Source organism: Echinops telfairi, unplaced genomic scaffold (assembly GCF_000313985.2).
Source record: "Echinops telfairi isolate 266 unplaced genomic scaffold, ASM31398v2 ScPeMD7_5592;HRSCAF=6446, whole genome shotgun sequence".
Classification (NCBI taxonomy): domain Eukaryota; kingdom Metazoa; phylum Chordata; class Mammalia; order Afrosoricida; family Tenrecidae; genus Echinops; species Echinops telfairi.
The window spans coordinates 44722973-44730044 of NW_022109491.1; the positions used below are offsets into that span (position 1 = coordinate 44722973).

General features: G+C 40.8%; 2 pseudogenes; both read right to left on the reverse strand.

Annotated features, from left to right (window-relative positions):
• Window positions 1–2995: 2995 nt before the first annotated feature.
• Window positions 2996–5024, reverse strand: LOC101638729 (annotated as a pseudogene).
• Window positions 5025–6061: 1037 nt separating this feature from the next.
• Window positions 6062–7072, reverse strand: part of LOC115871324 — a 6441-nt pseudogene continuing 5430 nt past the window's right edge.

A 7072-nucleotide genomic window follows, 5' to 3' on the forward strand; every position in this document is an offset into this window, starting at 1 on the left:
GCCCGCAGCCAAAATGGCGGACACCCAGTGGTGCCATCTTGCCAGGGAATGGAGAGTCACATGGTTGGGAAAATGGTGGCCATAGCTTGCAGCCCAGCTGAAAGTCGGGGCGGGAGAGGGTTCGGCACCAGAGCCAGAGTCCTGCAGAAACCAACAGGGTTTATGTGGGTGCACCCAGCCATCTAGCTGGCTGGAACACACAGCATACCACTGAGACTCAAAAAAGCTTTGGGAATCGACATTCTCCAACCCTGCAAGCAACGGTGTCCCAGCAATCAAGACTAGGGAAGGCACGCAAGCTTCCGGGAAGGCAGACACAGAAAGGTAGATGTAAAATCCCGTATACCAGTAAGAATAAATGAAAAAACAGACACACGAGGATGGGGCTGCAGCAATACATTATGAATGTCCCCGTGAATCGGTTCCGGGGACCATCTGCCTCCATGGTGGTATTTTGGTGGGAGGAGTTCAGCCTGGCTTCCTTTCCAGCTTATATCAGAGTCATGGAATGAATTATGTTAGATCTCTCTCAGGGGAGAGATATAACTCAGTCCTTGGCTCCGTGTGAGAATGAATTCACGCCAAAGCCTGGTTTGTGATTCAAGTGAGTTTTATGAAAGGTAAAAGAAGCCTCAGGTTTACGCAGGCACCCCAGGGCCCTTCACACACATGTGGAGTTCTGAGGCCAGAGATCGCTGCACCACCTCTGAGGAGCAGCTTGAGAAGCAGAAGGGCCACAAGGCTCTGGATTCTGGCTTTTTAGGTCCTCCGCTGGGAGGTGTGGTTGACGATTCTGGTTGACCCCATTGGCTGAATTGAATTCACCTGGCTCAGATCGGCCAATCCAGGTGTAATGCCCACCTAGGTGTACCACCCCTTCCTGACCAGAAGCTCGATCCTTTGAGCATGTGCAATGAATGCCCCAGTTCCTACGCTAGCTACCTAACAGTTCTTATAATTTTCCTGTCAATGTGCTAAATAATACTAATGGTCTTTTGTATGTTGAACCATCCCTACATTCCTGGTATGAATCCCACTTGGTCACAGTGAATTATTTGTTTTATATACTTGTGTATTCTATTGGCCAGTATTTTGTTAAGGATTTTTGCATCTATGTTCATTAGGGATATTGGTCTGTAGTTCTCGATTCTTGTGTGATCCTTGCCCGGTTTTGGAATCAGAGTTATACTAGCTTCATAGAAAGAGTTTGGGAGTTTGTCATCTTTTTCTCGGCTCTGGAAGAGTTTATGTAGGATTGGTGTCAGTTCTACCCTGAATGCTTGGTAGAATTCTCCTGTGAAGTCTTTTAGCCTGGGGGATTTTTTGTTGGTAGTCCTTTAATAACCTTGCCTATTTATTCTATTGCTGTGGATCTGTTGAGATTCTTGGCGTCCATCTGGAAGTCTAGGGAGGGATTGTTTTTCTAAGTATTTGTCCATGTGTTCCAAGTTGTTGAATTCATTGGAATACAGTAGTTAGGTTCAAATTTAACACCTTATTTAAAAAAATTTAAGTCCGTTTTATTTAAGAATTTCTAACATTGACAACTCTTATAAAAAATATCCAAGCATAAGGCACAGAATTGCAGCAAACAGAATTCTTATGTGGGACAATGGACATTAGAATGCACACCCTTCTGTGAGACAACTGAGCTCACTGCACTGATTCCATGTACTCCTGCAAAACACACCACAAGCTCAGTCCACAGTCTTGACCAATCAGTTGCAATTCACTCTACCACACTTACAGATCAGTAATAGATGGGAACACACACCATACAATATTCACAGCAGTTGACAAAGGGGTCAGAGAGACACAAGTATCATTTCACTTAACACATTCAACTAACATGGGTTCCCTAGAAACATAACTCACTTAAAGTCTTCCAACACATGTGGATATCATTTGAATACAAAAACATTTGTACATTATTTGCTATCATTGCTGTCTGCGCACACTCTTACCAAAGCCAAAGGATTGAATGACTCATCTTGCCAAGTTAAAAAATACCCTCTATGCACCACCAAGTCTCTGCATGTGTTCTCTCCTTTTCTCGATTATGCCTCAGCACCACCATCAATCCCATACAAGGTTTCAAATTTCAAACAGCTTTCTGTCCCCATATCACAGCTTTGAGTTCATAGCATTCATAAACCATGAAATAAAGAGTAGTGGACAAACACGAGAGACCCACTGTCATAGATGCAGCTTGTGCCGTGTGATGACAAATTCTTGAATGAGAAAGCACATAGACAGAAGTATTCCAATGGTAGACTAGCTATAGCACTACTTTCAATGAAATGCCTCTTCCACAAACATTTCAAATGAGATGCACTGCGGAGATTAAATGAAGGCTTCTTATTGTACTTTTGTATGTGAGGGGAGACAATTTTTTAAAGTTTTTGTGAGACAATTGTTAACAAACAAATAAAGAAAAGAACCAAACACCATGACACTATAACCTCCTAAGGAAAAAATCCATATGGTGGGGTTCAAATTAAAACTAGGAGAAAAGAATGTAGTTCTAACCAATGGTTTCCATTTTGAACATGCAAAGGATCCACTTGACAAAGTCCAGAGGTAAAATACTATAGGAGAAACCTTTAGATATCAATTGTAATGTGCTGGTTTACCAATCAGGCATAAAACAGTCCACTTTCAATATATCAACCGCTCAATAGTTCACTATTCAATATTTCAACCTTTTAAGTAATAAAACTTAAGACAATTCCTTTAGCTCTTCTTTTTTAAAAAGAAAAATGTCAAAAATAACTGCTGAATATACTCTACATTGAACAAGCCAATCTTGACATTTTTTAGTATGTATCTATCTTACAATATGCTTACCATGAGTTTATAAAAATTTGAATTCCCACCAGTCTCAATCAACGGATCAATCAGCCAACCAACCAACCAACCAACCAACCAACCAACCAACTAACCAGCCAACCAACAAACCTACCAAACAAAAAAACAAACAACCAGAAGCCACTGTCTACATTCCCTAGCCAGAGGATTTAGAAAACATGCTTGAGCCAAAGCCTCCATTAAAACCACTCTGACCCTGACTTTAAGGCTGATCCCCAATCAATTGTTGCATTGGAATTGGAAACACTATAAAAGTTATTTCCAGAACCAATGGCCTGATTTGACTCTCTTTGCATATTGCCTTGTCTTTAGCTGTTACCTGATGGGTCTGACCGGTTCTGCTGACTGGCTAACATGCCCATCATCCCCCAGCTGCTCTGCAATGCTGCTTGGGCTGCAGCCATCGTGGCTGTATTAATGCCAACCCCCCCAAAGTTCATCGCCCCCCCCACTACTCCCTAGATTGTTTCCAAAGCCAGCCCCACCTGCTCGACTATGACCAAATCCACCCTGATTCCCAAAGCCACCTGGATTACCACCAAATCTTCCACTCCTTTCTGTCTATTGCTATTGTTCTTAGATTCAGCATTGGATATCTATCTATCGCGATCATCTGCAAATGTAACAAAGAAAAAATCTCTGAAGGGTTTTCTAATAAAGACATCTACTACTTCTCCAGAGAGGGAAAAGAGCTGCTGCAACTCATCAGCAGTTGCCTATATCATCCATACAATGCCCCATGAACACCTTTCTGCTCAAAGATTCATCTGGGTTTTGCTTAGAATGAGGAAGTCTATAGCTGCACCATTGGCCATCTATTAGGCAAGGGGGTACCCCCCCCCCAAAGAAAAGGGAATTGATTTTTCAAAGCTATGTATTTAATTTTTATTTTTTTTACAAAATATCCGTATCTCTTTCAATGTACTCTCCATTACAGTTAATACATCTGCCAAATTTGCAATTCTATTCTTGGGAACATTTTTCAAACTCAACTGTTTGGATGGCTGATAGCACCTTCCTCACGTTTTTCTTCACCTCTTCTAAGTCGTTAAATCATTGTCCTTTCATGTCCTTCTGCATTCTTGGAAACAAGAAGAAGTTGCGCCAAGGAGGTCAGGTGAGTAATGTGGGTGGGTAAGAGAGGCATGCTGTTTTATGCCAAAACTGGCGCACTGAGATGGCTGCGTGAGCAGATGCATTGTTGCGGTGGCAAAACCAGTCCCCCATCTGCCACAAACCAGGCCTTTTCTGTCACACACTGTTATGCTATCTTTTCAGAACCTCTAAATAGAAAGCTTGATTAGCAGTCTGGGCTGGTGAAATAAACTCTAAATGCACTGAGTCAGCATTTTCGTCCATTCAGGAAGTTGATGGACATCCAGAATGAGGTTTATCATCAATCAACATTTCACCTTTTTTGAAATGAGAAAACCATGTATACACATGATTTTTTCTCATAGCGCTGTCCTTGTAAACTGGATTCAACATCACAACCATTTCTGTGGTTTGTTTTTTTTAACAAAAAAATTCACTGTGACCCAAGAGAACCTTCCCAGGTGATATTGGGTGCACTAACTCAGAGCGAGTTGCTCAATGCTCGCCTAGCGGGGAAAATGCAGACTACATTTTGCTTGTTTGTTTGTTTTGTGGGGGAGTACCCCCTTGTATGTCATCACTATGAAATGACTTTCACCTGTGTCTCATATTTTGTAAACAAAAAATCCTTTTCTATGACCAGTTTTAATATTATTTTTGATCTGCACCATGAGGATTTCTCCAAAAGTATTAAAGTATTCCTTCAGATCCTGCTCAGTTATTTTCCCGGGGAGACCCAACACTACCAAATCAGGTGCTTTCTGGATGGCTCTCTTCACGTTCACTGCTGATGAAGCACCATTGCATCCATTTCTCATTTGTTATCTTTAGGATAGTTGACAACATAGACTAGAGGCCCAGCTGGCACCGGGGCTGAGTAGAATTCCTTCCAGCAGCCTGATGCTCCTCAGACACTGAGACACTGGCTTCCTGTAGCATAGGCCCCAGGACCCCTGAAACTGGGCTGTAACTGTGAACTGGAACACTGTGCTATCATCTTCTGACGGTATTTCAATTGGCTCATTGTTCTCAACTTTGGTTGCCTGAATATATTCAGACATCCTTGCAGTTTTCTGCTACCCCACTGCTAGTAAGCCTGTCAAGGAAATAAGCAGTGAGGGACCCAAGAGCACTCCAGTTACCGCTTCACTCTCACAAATCAAATTCAACACCTTATCATTTGGTCTCCCTTTGGACTTATTTTAACATTATTCTAGTTTTTATTACTTTCTGCTTTATTTTGGATTGAAGTTCTTTTTTATCTATTCTTTTTAAACTATCGTAAGCTTTACGATCACATAATATACAAATGTGTGCCAATAAGATATCTCCTCTACCTTATTCTTTCTAAAGAGTTGCTAAAAGCACCAATCACAAATACTAGTTCAACAGTTTTATGTGTTTTTGAGTAGCTATTTGAAAGACATATATATCATGATTTATAACTTAAGAATTTAAACACAAAGTTCAACTTTCTATCTCATCATGGTGACTTTTAAAAGCATCTGACATTAGCAATCTTCTATAAAATATGAAAAGTGGCAAATATTCTTAATTTGATATCATAACAAACCACACTGAAATGCTTTTTGTTAATTAGAAGATAATGCTTCAGACAGGAAATTTTAATTAGATTAACACAACTAAGGACAAAAAGATAAAGTGGCCATTGCTACCTTTTCTTCAACCATAGCCTTTAAACAGGCTCATGAATACAAATTGAAATCGGTGAGTCTTGCTCTGTTCCATGAGGCAGTGTAGAGACTTCCCAGTATTTAAATATATTTATATAAGCAGATACAAATCTAAATATAAAATAAATCTTTGTGTTATAACATGGCATTCACTATCTTTGTGAAAAATGCAACATTATCAACCAACCTAGCCACAAAAGTCCAATCACACTTTAGGGGAAAAGAAGGGATAACAGAAATTTATTTTTAAAATTTTAAAGTTTGAGCACAGTTATTTAATCACAGCCAATCTTTAATTTACCTTAAGACTGTTGACCAAAATATTCTATCAGTCATGATTTAATTTCTGGTGTATGAGATAAATTTAAATATAATACATGTAAACAAAAAAAGCCACAAGACATTTACTCAGTAGCTTTCTTGAGAGAAGCTATCAAATCTACCTTTTCTCCCTTCTTAATGCCAGCAAAGATCATTTTTGTTCCAGGAATATACTTCTTGGGATTCTCCAAAGACTCCATCAGCGTGTCCTATCCCCAGGTGATAGCTTTGCTCTTACTGCATCTTTGTCCGCGAATCCAGAGGTTTGACCAATCTTCTGCCCAAGCAAATCATGCAGGTGGGCCGGTCTTGTGTTTGCCCCCCTTTCCACCGTGTGGCACTGGGTACACTTCTGAACAAAAATCGTCTTGCCCTTCTCAAAGTACCCATCTTATATTCACTTTCTTGTTGCATGACCCATGACTGTAACTGTCCAGAGGCCGGACTTCGGGCTCTCTAAGTCTCGGATTGAAGTTCTTCGGAGTTTTGTTCTGTAATTATTGTTGTGTCGGGGTGGGGAGGGTTGTGTGTTTTTTTCATATGAAATCCAGGATAGATAAAGCTATGTAGACAGTAAACTGGAGTAAGAGTGTCTTAGGGTTATGCCAGGGCAGGTTCCCACTCATGGAGACCCTATGTATAACAGAACCCAACACTGCCCAGTCCTGGGCCATCCTCACAGTTGTTCTTACGTTGAGGCCCATCAATGTAGCCACTGTGTCAGTCCGTCTTGCCAAAGGACATCCTCTTTTTTGCTGCCTCATTACATAGCATGATGTCCTTCTCCAGGGACTGGTCTCTCCTGACAACATGTCCAAATATGTAAGATGAAGTCTCACCATCCTTGCCTCTGAAGAGCATGGCTGCACTTCCATATATTAACAAAAAGATAAACAACTTGATCAGAAATGAACAAAGGACATCGATTTCACTTTTGTAAATTGCAAATGGCCCAAAAGCCCATGAAATAATCCAGGTTAATTTAGGCAGCTTCCATTCCTGTTCCCACTGTCATTCCTTTTGCATGTCCAGATTCTCATGAAGTTCTAGATGCCGTTTGCGGTGTTGATGTGTGTGCGAATGCTGGAGAGTGA